General features: G+C 44.5%; 3 non-coding genes across 3 annotated transcripts; 2 read left to right on the forward strand and 1 right to left on the reverse strand.

Moving 5' to 3' along the window:
• The first annotated feature begins 1,352 nt into the window (after positions 1-1,352).
• Positions 1,353-1,424, forward strand: trnam-cau (transfer RNA methionine (anticodon CAU)). The gene has a single exon. It is a non-coding gene; the product is annotated as a tRNA-Met (tRNA).
• Positions 1,425-5,244: 3,820 nt separating this feature from the next.
• On the reverse strand, positions 5,245-5,326 carry trnas-gcu (transfer RNA serine (anticodon GCU)). Its single transcript has one exon. It is a non-coding gene; the product is annotated as a tRNA-Ser (tRNA).
• Positions 5,327-12,666: 7,340 nt separating this feature from the next.
• trnak-cuu (transfer RNA lysine (anticodon CUU)) lies at positions 12,667-12,739 on the forward strand. Its single transcript has one exon. It is a non-coding gene; the product is annotated as a tRNA-Lys (tRNA).
• Positions 12,740-13,496: the final 757 nt, after the last annotated feature.

A 13,496-nucleotide genomic window follows, 5' to 3' on the forward strand; every position in this document is an offset into this window, starting at 1 on the left:
CTGATCAATGCAGCAATGAGAAGCTCCTTAAACACCAGCGGTTTGGACAAGAATGGCACTCAGATACAGGACTCTGGCTGGGGTTCAAAAGTAGGAAAAGCATATCTTGTTTGAAATGAAATAAAGATGAAGACAGACTTTATTCGATTTGTGCACGGATCTTAATTCCTGCGTCAATGCATCTGGATGGCCGAGCGGTCTGTGGCGCTGCGTTCAGGTCGCAGTCTCTTCTGGAAGCGTGGGTTTAAATCCCACTCCTGATATTGCCTTTTACTCCACGAGGTTAAATTTCTCCAGCAAGATTTTCAAACTCAGGAAGATCCAATACCTCCCTTTCAATGGAAAAGCGTTGGTCTCAGGACATGAGATTCCCGCTTAAATACGCACAGCAAGACCCCACCGGCAATTTCATGTCTCGATAATCTGCTTCAGTGACTCAGGTTGAGGAATTAATATTGATCCCAAGAGAAGGGTAAAATTCGTCTTCTCTTCTAAATAGTCTGGCAGGTTGGATTGTTCACATCCGTCCAAGAGGGGAAGTTGGGGACTCGGTTTCTATTGTGATTCATTGCTCGATAAAGCTTTATTTCCTTATTGGCCCCCTGTGAGTTATTACTGGATCTCGTTCTATATCTATATTGCCCCTCTGTGGGGTACTACTGGATAACGTTTCCCGAGCAGCTTTGACTAAGGGACACCTGGACACGAAACGTCAGCTCATTTCTCTCCCTCCAGATGCTGTCAGATCTGCTGAGACTTTAAAGCATTTTCTCTGTGGTTCCCTATGTGTATGTGTGAGCTTTACAATGTTGTAATGTCTCATGCTGTCTCCTTCATTCTTGGGACTAATGTCGGGATGAGACTGCAAGAAAGTTTCTGATAGGTATTTGCTGCAAAGCAAACACGAACGTGTGTTATGTTTACTTTTGGCGTGAGGGAGAATGTAAATAGCAGAGAATACCCTCGATTCCTCGACCTCTGGCTCATAGCCCAGCACGGTTCCGCTGCGGCACTCTGCTCCTGAAACCAGGAGCTACAAAATTACTGCCCTGCGGTAGCCACACAACTATTCACTGCCTCATTTTTTTCTTTCAACAAGAATACTCGTTTGAGCACACTGATTCTGGTCAGCATCGTTCAGATAATTTACTTTCGTGCGGAATGGTTGTTCTGTGATGGTGAATTGATTTCTTCTGTGACGTTGTTCTGATGGGGAAGTGGGGAGTGGCTGGGATCATCTTCATAGAATGAAGTTCGGGGCGGCAGTTTCATCTCTCTGGAAACATTGATCACGCTGTTACAGACTTCTTTATACTTTGCCTCAAGTCCGACCACGGAAATAAAGAGCACCGAGCAGAGTGGCGCAGCGGAAGCGTGCTGGGCCCATAACCCAGAGGTCGATGGATCGAAACCATCCTCTGCTATTCATATTCTCAATCACACCAAACGGAACAAAGTTGCTGTTTGTCAGCAGCACATCTGCCTTTTTCTTTATTGGTATCAAAGTTTTGCTTTCAGTCTGATCCACTCTTTCACACCTGTTCTTCAGCTAACCACAGTACAGTCGAGGTGACTAAGTTGACTTCTCCCAGAACACTCTTCTGCCGCCTCTACTGGATGAACGTTTACCTGATTGGACACTGGAGGGGTTCTTCGGCTGCCTGTCTGTGAGAGCAGCACCGGAAGCAGCTGTGGAGAGTGATTGCAGTCGCCAGAATGCAACTCTCCAATTAGATACTTCACGTCGCTCAGATCGTAGACTTTCAATACCTTCGTGTGAGGAACAGGTAGAGCGGGAATTCGGACCTTGTTGATTAGAATAAACTGATCAATGCAGCAATGAGAAGCTCCTTAAACACCAGCGGTTTGGACAAGGATGGCACTCAGACACAGGACTCTGGAAGGGGTTCAAAAGTAGGAAAAGCATATCTTGTTTGAAATGAAATAACGATGAAGATAGTCTTTAAGTCGATTTGTGCACGGATCTTAGTTTCGGCGACAACGCATCAGGATGGCCGAGCGGTCTGAGGCGCTGCGTTCAGGTCGCAGTTTCTTCTGGAGGCGATGGCTCGAATCCGACTCCTGATATTGCCTTTTCCTCCACGAGGTTAAATTTCTCCAGCAAGATTTTCAACCTCAGGAAGATCCATTACCTCCCTTTCAATAGAAAAGCGTTGGTCTCAGGACATGAAATTCCAGCTTAAATACGCACAGCAAGACCCCACCGGCAAACGCCCAGCTCATGAATCGATAATCTGCTTCGGTGAGTCTGGTTGAGGAATTAATATTGATCCCAAGAGAAGGGTAAAATTCGTCTTCTCTTGTAAATAGTCTGGCAGGTTGGATTCTTCACATCCGTCCAAGAGGGGAAGTTGGGGACTCGGTTTCTATTGTGATTCATTGCTCGATAAAGCTTTATTTCCTTATTGGCCCCCTGTGAGTCGATTCCTCGACCTCGACCGCGAATAGCTCAACCACGTGCGGAGTGGCGCAGCGGAAGCGTGGTGGGCCCATAGCCCAGCAGTCGATGGACCAAAAGCATCGTCTGCTATTTGTATTCGCACTCACACCAAAAGCAAACAAGTCGCTATCACCCAGCAGCACATCTGCCTTTTTCTTTATTAGTATCAACATTTTCCTTTCAGTATGATCTGATCCTTGACACCTGTTCTTCAGCTACCCACAGTATAGTCGAGGTGACTAAGTTGCCTTCTCCCAGAACTCCCTTCTGCCGCCTCTACTGGATGAACTTTCACCTGTTTGGACACTGGAGGGGTTCGTCGGCTGTGAAAGCAGCACCGGAAGCAGCTGTGGAGAGAGATTCCAGTCGCCATGATGCATCTCTCCAATTGGATACTTCACGTCGCTCAGATCTTCGTCTCTCAATACCTTCGTGTGAGGAACAGGTTATAATGAAAAAATATATCATTTGAACCATGAATGTGAACCTGGAAAAGACAGAGATTTTAAATGAAAGGGAAAGGTCCCACAAAGGGTTAACAGCCGCAGGTTGTTTAAAATACAGATAGCTTCGCAGGCGTTAGAGAAAACAGATATGGACAACTCAACATGGTTTTAAAGTTAAAAAGACATTCAATCAATTTAAAATCTTAAGTTATATAAACGGGAACAGTATTTCACACTTCCCGAGAAGTGCATTATTTTACTGAACAATTAAAAAAGGAACAACCAGGATCTTAGGTTTAAATCGGGGGAGAAGGTTAAGCGGGAAACCTTGCTGACGCCACTTAAATATGAGACAACTGCTTTCCAGCTAAGAAACACATGAGGTGGCACGTTTATCCCATAATTTACACATTTTTGACGTTAAAAATCTTTTAGCAAATAATCAGGTCATAGGGTATAGGTCCAAGCCAGATAAGGTTAGAAATATAGGGGGCGACCTGCCGTTGACACCAGCTGACCAGTGGAAGGGCAGAGGCGAACTGCTTCGTTGAACACGAGTTCATATCCAGTATTTAGACTGAGAAAAAACATCACTAAAGACAGATATCAGGAAAGTTGCTGACGAAGCAACAAATAAATATATTACCTGCCAAACAAAAGTATTACATGTCAAGCAGAATAAGCTAGTTCAACGACAGGGAGATTGCATTAGCTACAGTCGGCAAGCAACGGTTACATTTCCATAAATGCCATGTAGAAACTAAGGCTGCGCAAAGGGCTATATAATACCTAATAATTCAGCAGCCAGCCTCATAGCTGCCCTCGGTCATGGGAAGGACTGAACACGGAAGCCGAGCAGAACAGCGAATCCATCAGGAAAAAAACAAAAGTTACAGGAGAAAATTGTCAAGGCAGACTTGAAGGTCTAACAACTGACCAGGAAGATGCAAAGAAAAGATCTTATTACTTTTCTGTAAAAACAGTGATTACATCTTTTAATTTGAAATTAAAACGAACTTAAATTGATAACCTGAAAGAGTGTTTATTAGAAAGTTTACTTTACTCTACTTAGAAAAGCCGGACCCGTGAGTGAAGCACCTGAGTGGAAAGTAAACAGAATCTTCTCTGAAGACATGGGTTATGCCGTGGGATAACATGAAACACTGGTTTGACCCGAATAGCGCCCACCTAAGTCTGCATAGAAGTCAGGGAGTGAGAATCCCTGTTCATCATTTAGAATATCTTGACCCTTTTCTGGTACAGGGGGAATTCTAAGAATAGTGGTGAGGTTTTAACTTCATGGCGCGCAACGTGGAGGGCTAGAATATTAGAAGTTTCTGGGTAAAGCGATGCTAGAATATTAGAAGTTTCTAGTTAAGCAGGTGGAGGTTTGAATATTAGAAGTTTCTAACCTACACAGGGAATGGAATATTAGACGATTCTAGTTCCCAAATAATTGTTAGAATATTAGAAGTTTCTAACTGGCACAATCAACCGCGATAGAATGGCAGGGCAGACTCGATGGGTCTAATGGCTTAATTCTGCTCCTATATTTTATGAACTTATCTTTTGCGCGACTTCGTGAGTTGGAAACTGTTCCTTCTCCTCAGTTTGAAACTCACGAAGTCGCGCAAAAGATAAGTTCATAAAATATAGGAGCAGAATTAAGCCATTAGACCCATCGAGTCTGAGTTTCAAACTGAGGGGAAGGAACAGTTTCCAACTCACAATTTATGCGCAATTAGGGCAGGGAGTGAAAAGTAACTTTCTCAGCTTTTTATTATTTGGCTTCACCATGGACAGCGTTCGTCTATTCACCGCCCGCCAAGCCCTTAATCAAAAGCTAAAAATCACAGCCTTTTTTCTATATCCTCATGAAGTGGACAAAACAGAGACACAACAGACACGTTACAGACAAGAATGGGATTTGAATCAACGTGTGCAGAGTACAATGGATTATTGTGCATCACCTTAACCATGTGGAACAACCCCTTTACTTCATGGAATTTTAATATCTGATCTTGTCACAGATAAGTAGCCGAAGCACCCCACCAATGTACAATCAGGAGGACGTTCATCCACGAGAGGTGGCAGAAGGTAATAATGGAAGAAGTGAACCCGGCAACCTCGACTGCACAGTTGGTAGCCGAAGAAGAATTGTGGCAATGTGGAGTTAAGCCCCAAACACGTCTGCCGCCGTTCGTGCCTCCGTTCGTCCCTCCTCTAACGCAACTCGATGCAAGTGGCCTGACAACTTGGAATAGTTTGTCACATCAGTGATTGCAGATCCATCGTGTAAAAATGAATTCCACTTCCGAGAAACAATGGGCGAAAAATCGACGAGGATGGGATTCGAACCCACGTGTGCAGAGCACAATGGATTAGCAGTCCATCGCCTTAACCACTCGGCCACCTCGTCGCACAACTTGGCGCGTCAATACGTCTTAATTCGTTTTGCATCCATGAACTGATGGCAATTATTTGCCTCTTTCTATTCAACCAGGTATTCGACGGGTGAAATGCAGTGGTGGTGGTATAGTGGTGAGCATCGCTGCTTTTGAAACCATTGACTCCGTTTCGATTCCCGGCCAGCGCAGTAATAGTTGAATCGGGTGTTTTTGCGCGACATCCTGAGTTTCAAACTGAGGAAGACTGGTCAACTGTTTCTCATTCAGAATTTATACGGATTATCTAAGTGAGGCGTTTAAGATGCGAAAAGGTGTAGATATTGTAGACATGGAGTTGATGTTACCTGTTGTGGGGTAGTCTAAAACGAGAGGTCATCATCTTAGAATATGAGGCTGCAAATTTAAAAAAGAAAAACGACTTCTCCCAAAGGCTTGTAATTCTGTGGAATTCACTTCCTCGGAGTGTGGTGGATGCAGGGACAGTGAGAAAGTTAAGGAGGACTTAGAGAGACTTTTATTGGTAATGAGTTGAAGGGTTCTGGAGAACGGGCAGGACGGTGGTGTTGAGGCCATTATGTTTGATCAGGCAAGATCACATGGAAGGTTTTACGCCCAAGAGGCTAAATTGCATATCCCAGCTCCAATGTTATGTGTTCTCGGGAGGAGGTGTTCTGGCTGACATCTCAATCCATCTCTTGTTCCGTAACATTTCAGGTAGCAGATGATGAACATTTCAGTCATGATCGAATGGCGGGCAGACTCGATGGGTCGAATGGCGTAATACTGCTCATCTATCTGATGAATCTATCGTTTGCGCCGCTTCATGGCTTTCAAACTGAGGGAAAGAAATAGTTTCCAACTCAGAATGTGTGCGCAATTATGGGGGGGGGGAGTGAATTAAGTAACTTTCTCGTCATTTTCTAAAGTGGTTTCAATATGGAAAGTGTTCGATTATTCACAACTCCAAGCCCCAAACAATAAAAATCACAGCATTTTTCCGTCACCCTCATGAAGTGGATCAAACAGAGACACAACAGATACGTTACAGACGAGGATTGGATTCGAACGCAAGTGCGCAGAGCACAAAGGTTTCTTGTGCACCCCCTTAACCACGTGGTACAACTCCTTTACTTCATGGAACTTTAATATCTGACCTTCTCACAGGCAAGTGACCGAAGCAACCCTCCAGGACACAAACAGGAGGATGTCCATCCAGGAGAGGTGGCAGAAGGTAATTATGGGAGAAGCCAACCCGGTATCCTCGACTGTACTGTGGGTAGCCGAAGAAGAACTGGTGTCAAAGAGCGGTTAAGCCCCAAACACGTCTGCCTCCGTTCCACCGTCCTCTAACCCAACTCGATGCAATCTGGCCTGATAACTTGGAATAGATTGTCACATCAGTGATTGCATATCCATCTTGGAAAAAGGAGGCCTACTTCCGAGAAAAGTGGATTTAAAATCAACGAGCATAGAACTCGAACACACGTGTGTAGGGCACAATGGATTGGTAGTCCATCGCCTTAACCACTCGGCCACTTCGTCCCACAAGTACGCATGGCAATATGCCTTAATTCGTTTTGCATCCATGAACTGATTGAATGTATCTGCCTCCTTCTATTCCACCTGGTGTTCAAAATTGGAAATGCAGCGACGGTGGGAGAGTGGTGAGCAAAGTTTTCTTCCAAGCAGTTGTCCCTGTTCGATTCCCGGCCATTGAATCGGATGTTATCGTGCAACATCGTGAGTTTCAAACTGAGGAAGACTGGCCAACAGTTTCACACTCAGAATGTATGCGTCATTATCTAATTAAGGTGTATCAGATGCCAAAAGGTATGGAAAAAGTTGACGTGGAGCTGTTGCTTCCTCTTGTGGGGCATTCTAAAAGAGGAGGTCATGATCTTAGAATAAGAGATTGCAATGTGAAAAAAGATTTGAGGGAAAACTACTTATTCCAAAGGGTTTATGATTCTGTGGAATTCGGTACCCCAGATTGCGTTGGATGCAGGGAGAGTGAGTAAATTTAAGGAGGTGGTAGAGAGAGTTTTATTGGTAAGGAGTTGAAGGGATACGGAGAACGGGAAGACGGTGGAGTTGAGGCCAGGATGGGATCAGCCAACATCACATGGAAGGTGTTAGGCTCAGGAGGCTAAATTGCCTACTCCCGCTCCGAGATCATGCGTTCTAGGGAGAAGGTGTTCCTGCTGATATCGCAATCGACCTCTTCATCTGTAACATTGTAGGTCGCAGATGGGGAAGATATCAGCCACGATAGAATGGCTGGGCAGACTCGATGGGTCTAATGGCTGAAGTCTGCTTCTTTATTTTATGAACTTACCTTTTGCGCGACTTTGTGAGTTTCAAACTGAGACGAAGAAACAGTTTCCAACTCAGAATGTATGCGCAATTAAGTCAGGGAGTGAAATAAGTAACTTTCTCACCTTTTTATAATGTGGTTTCAACACAGACAGTGTTCGCCGAATTCACCACCCGCCAAGCCCGTGAACCAAAGCAAAAAATCACAGCATTTGTACTTCATGCTCATGAAGTGGACCAGAGACACAACAGACACATGACAGACGAGGATGGGATTTGAACCCACGTGTGCAGAGTACAATGGGTTATTGTGCGTCTCCTTAACCACATGATACAACTCATTTACTTCAATGGAATTTTTATATGCGATCTTATTACAGGCAAGTAGCCAAAGAACCCCTCCAGTCTACAAACAGGAGGAGGTTCATCCTGGAGAGGTGGCTGAAGAGAATTATGGGAGACGTCATCTCGGTAACCTCAACTGTACTGTGGGTCGCTGAAGAACTGGTGTCACGGTGCGGTTCCACTGACAACGTATCCACAGGCACATATAGTGACGAAGACTGACAGGTTCAGAATGTCTCTTACACTCTCACACATTACCCGAGAGTGACAGGAATCCCCCATTTACAAACGGGACCAGAGAAGGGCAGAGAGAATGCACCTCACTCCCACATACAACATGTTGACGGCTTCAACACAACCAAAATATAAGAAAAGATCATCACCACATATTATCTTCTTCGAAATCCCGCCGTCCCAACTTTAATATAATAAAACAATTTTTATCAGTTGTGTCTCACTCTAATCTGTGAACTTCTCTCTACCAGAGTGTGTTGACATCTACTGGCCACGACACAGAACCGCAACAGAGCGGGGGAGATTCACATGAACTGTCGGTGATAGAATGTGACCGGGTGGACGGAGAGGTGTTAGATGTATGTAAAATTTAAACAATCGATATTCATGCATTTCCCAATGGAATTGGTGGAATTGGAAGTGTTTATCTTGAGGATCAATTGAGCAGAGACTTTAAAGCATTTTATCTGTGGTTCCCTCTGTGTGAGCTTTGCAACGTTGTACTGTGTCATGCTGTCTCCTTCATTCCTGGGACGAGACTGCAAGAAGGATTCTGAAAGGTATTTGCTGCAAAGCAAACAGGAACGTGAGTTATGTTTTCTTTTCGTGTCAGGGAGAATGCAAATAGCAGAGAATAGCCAGGATTCCCTGACGTCGGGCTAATGGCCCAGCACGCTTCCGCTGCGGCACTCTGATCCTTAAACCAGGAGCTACGATTTTACTGCCCTGCGGTAGCCACACAGCTATTCACTTCCTCATTTTCTTGTTTCAACTTGAACACACGTTTGAGCACACTGATTCTGGTCAGCATAGTTCAGATAATTTACTTTCGTGCTGAATGGTTGTTCTGTGAAGGGGATGTGATTTATTCTGTGACGTTGTTCTGATGAGAAAGTGGGGAATGACTGGAATCACCTTCATAGAAGGAAGTTCGGGACGGCAGTTTCACCTCTCTGGGAACATTGATCACGCTTTTACTGATTTCTTCAAGCTTTGCTTCAAGTCCGACCCCAGAGAAAATCAACTACGAGCAAAGTGGCGCAGCGGACGTATGCTGGACACCTAACACAGAAGTCGATGGATCGAAACCATTCTCTGCTATTAATATTCTCACTCACACCAAACGGAAACAAGTCGCTGTTTGTCAGCAGCACATCTACCTTTTTCTTTATCAGTATCAACGTTTAGCTTACAGTCTGATCCGCTCTTTGACACCTGTTCTTCAGCTACCCACAGTATAGTCGAGGTGACTATGTTGACTTCTCCCAGAACACTCTTCTGGCGCCTCTTCTGGATGAACGTTCTCCTGTTTGGACACAGGAGGCATTCTTCGGCTACTTGTCGGTGAAAACAGCACCGGAAGCAGCTGTGGAGAGAGATTCCATTCGCCGGAATGCAACTCTCCAATTGGATACTTCACGTCGCTCAGGACTTAGGCTCTCAATATCTTCGAGTGAGGAACAGGTAGAGCGGGAATTCGGTCCTGGTTGATTGGAGCAAACTGATCAGTGCAGCAATGAGGAGCTCCTTAACCCCCAGCGGCTTGGACAAGGATGGCACTCAGATACAGGATTATGGCTGGTGTTCAAAAGTAGGATAAGCATATCTTGTTTGAAATGAAATGATGATGAACATAGAATTTGAGTCGATTTGTGCACGGATCTTAGTTTCGGCGACAACGCATCAGGGTGACCGAGCGGTCAAAGGCGCTGAAGTTCAGGTCGCTGTCTCTTATGGAAGCGTGGATACGAATCCCACTCCTGATATTGACCTTTCCCCCACGAGGTTAAATTTCTCCAAGGAGAGTTTCAACCTCACGATTGTCCAATACCTTCCTTTCAATGGAAAAGCGTTGGTCTCAGGACATGAGATTCCTGCTCAGATACGCACAGCGAGACCACACAGGCAAAAGCGCAGTTAATGACTCGATAATCTGCTTCAGTGACTTTGGTTGAGGAATTAATATTGATCCCAGGACTCCGGGTAAAATTCGTCTTCTCTTGTCAATAGTCCGGCAGGTTCGATTGTTCACATCCGTCCGAGAGGGGAAGATGGGAACTTGGTTTCTATTGTGATTTGTTGCTCGATAAAGCTTTATTTCCTTATATGCCCCCTGTGAGTTATTACTGGATATCGTTATATATCTATATTGCCCCTTTGTGGGGTACTACTGGATAACGTGTCCGGTCCAGCTTTGACAAAGTGTCATCTGGACTCGAAACGTTAGCTCTTTCTCTCCCTACAGATCTGGTCAGACCTGCTGAGACTTTAAAGCATTTTCTCTGTGGTTCCCTCTGTGTGAGCTTTACAATGTTGTAATGTGTCATGCTGTCTGCTTCATTCCTGGGTTTAATGTCGGGATGAGACTGCAAGAAATTTTCTGATAGGTATTTGCTGCAAAGCAAACAGGAACGTGCGTTATGTTTACTTTTCGTGTCAGGGAGGATGTAAATAGCAGAGAATAGCCTCGATTCCTCGACCTCGGGCTAATGACCCAGCACGCTTCCGCTGCGGCACTCTGCTCCTTAAACCAGGAGCTACAACATTACTGCCCTGCGGTAGCCACACAGCTATTCACTTCCTCATTTTTTCTTTCAACAAGAACACATGTTTGAGCACACTGATTCTGGTCAGCATAGTTCAGATAATTTACTTTCGTGCTGAATGGTTGTTCTGTGAAGCTGGTGTGATTTCTTCTGTGACGTAGTTCTGATGGGAAAGTGGGGAGTGACTGGAATCACCTTTATAGAAGGAAGTTCGGGGCGGCAGTTTCACCTCTCCGGGTACATTGATCAACCTGTTACTGAGTTCTTCAGACTTTGCCTCCATATATAGAACGAATACACAAACAATGAAGCGAGAGAATGTATTAAATCAGAGATTGGATATTCTTGTAACCAATATGGCTGTAATGGGAATCCTTCATTTTCCGATAAATCGGGATGAACTGATCGCTCAGTCAAAAATCAGATATCTGGGGATTTAAATGTGATTACTACAATGATAATATTTAACCATGTTAATGTTATTTTGCTCCAATTGAAACGTGTCACGAATACATCGTTACCTTGTTGCACAACTTGCTTTCAGCCAGGAGATGGCAGCAGTGCGCAATAGTTTGGGTCTCCTGATTGTGTCCACAGATCTGGATAGGAATGGAGCTGCTGCTTCCTGGGGAGCTGCCAAGCAAGAAGCACAGATATTGACCAACTGCACCCGCTCCAAATAGATTTCCAAATTACTGAACAAAACAAAAACAAGCACAAATCATATTTTAAGAAACTATGACAGTGACTCTGGAAACAACACACCAACACCTCTGAAAGAATCGATTTGCTGTAATTAATTAAAGATGAACTGTCTCAATGTCAGCCGTAATTCCTTGCCAGTTCTCAGACAGGCACCGACTGGTTAGAAGTTTGCTTCACTTTTCAAGGTCCGGCTCAATAAAATCAATCACAGGCCCATGATCTGCTTTCCTCCTGTTCTCAGACACATCCACTTTCTACAAGGGCGCTGTACAAAGCTGGTTTTCAGAGGAAGAGCCAGACTGCAGTCACCTCGTTATCTCTCGATCCCTTTATCCCAGAGCCACCTCACAACCAGGGGTGGAACTTCTCACAGAGCCAAGAATGGAATAGTTTGTCGATTCTTCCACTGATTCAGGACCGTCCATCACCAGGACGTATTCGTCCAAAAGAGTTGGGGTGAGATGGGGCTGAGTTTCACTGTATCCAATCAGTCCCCGGAGAAGCACAAAAACAGTGAGTGAGGGAGAGAGAAATAAACAAAGAAACAGATAGAGAGATAAAATATGTTCCATTTCTGCCACGATCTTTTTACACAGAAATACATTCAGCTGTCATTCATTAGTAATTTGGTCGATAGAATACATTCTAAAACCAGCCTGGAATCACTCCAGGAAGTTATTGCATTCAAACGATCAACGGGGCCCCGGTGTTTATGTGAGGAGGGGTTGAATCTTCGTGGAAAATGACCATTGGATTTGGAGAGAAGCCTTGAGAGGCTCGAAAACCTCAGCTCACTAAACGCACAATTCCACCGATTAAATAGATTGTGGAACAACATCAGTTACATTGGAAATATATTAGAAATTCAAATGGAACAGGACCACACTTTACAGTCTGGAGGAAAATTTAAATGATGAAATTTAGAAATTACAGCACAGAGGGAGACCTGTGCAGGCCGAACGGTCACCTGATGACGCAACTAAAATGGTCACGTGTCGGGATTCCGGCAGTTCCCCGGATCGCGGTCAGAGCACAAGCCAGGAGGAGCTGCTCAATTATTAAGTCAGTTATTTTTTATTACATGTCATTGGTCGCCAGCCATTGAGAGACGAGCATTTCTACATGGTGTCAGGAGTGGGAAGTATGGCAGAAGGACTTCACCGCATCAGCTCTCTTCAAGAAGACGCTTAATAAATAGTGCACCAGCAGCCCGGCTAGCTCAGTCGGTAGAGCATGGGACTCTTAATCCCAGGGTCGTGGGTTCGAGCCCCACGTTGGGCGCTTCTGTGTTATTATCTGAAAATATTGATGCAGAATGAACTTTCTTCGTAACAAGAACGCAAGGTTATGACTGGGAATCCAGAGGTCTAAACGAACATTTCGTGACAAAATTTAATAAATATGGAATTAAAATGTCGTCTCAGTAACGCTTCCGATGGATCTTATTTCCACAACTGGGACCACATTACACAACAAGTAATGATTTGGCACAAACACAGTACAGATCTGTCACCGGCAGTGTCACGGTTACAGAGAGCTCAGTTACACAGCAAGATATAATTTTACAAACAGGGCCCCTCTGTGTGCAGCAGAAAACAACATTTTCCGAAAAAAACAGTTTCTCCATCTCGGCACCTTTTCTGTGTGTCATTGTGTGTGTCCTGATAGTCTCTTTCTGATTTTTTGTGTCTCTTTCTCTGTCTGTTACAGCAGTGCTGTTGTGTATTAATCTCATTTTTCCCAAACGGTAATTGTGATTGATAGATACAGGAAGATTCCACACTGACATTCAGTACCAATGTCTGATAGAAACTGAATCCCACCCTCACATACAGTACCAGACATTGACTCATAATGAAGAAATCCTGCTCTCACAAACTCTTCCAGAGACTGAGGTGCAGAGTGTTCCCTCCACTCGCGAACACTACCTGTGATTTACAGATACAGAACAAATCTCAGTCAGGTGAGTAGCAGAGTTTGATGGGTACAACATGTATTCCACAATCACCTTCTCTGCGCCAGATAATCAGATGCAGAC

This window comes from Scyliorhinus torazame, chromosome 24 (genome assembly GCF_047496885.1).
Source record: "Scyliorhinus torazame isolate Kashiwa2021f chromosome 24, sScyTor2.1, whole genome shotgun sequence".
NCBI lineage: Eukaryota > Metazoa > Chordata > Chondrichthyes > Carcharhiniformes > Scyliorhinidae > Scyliorhinus > Scyliorhinus torazame.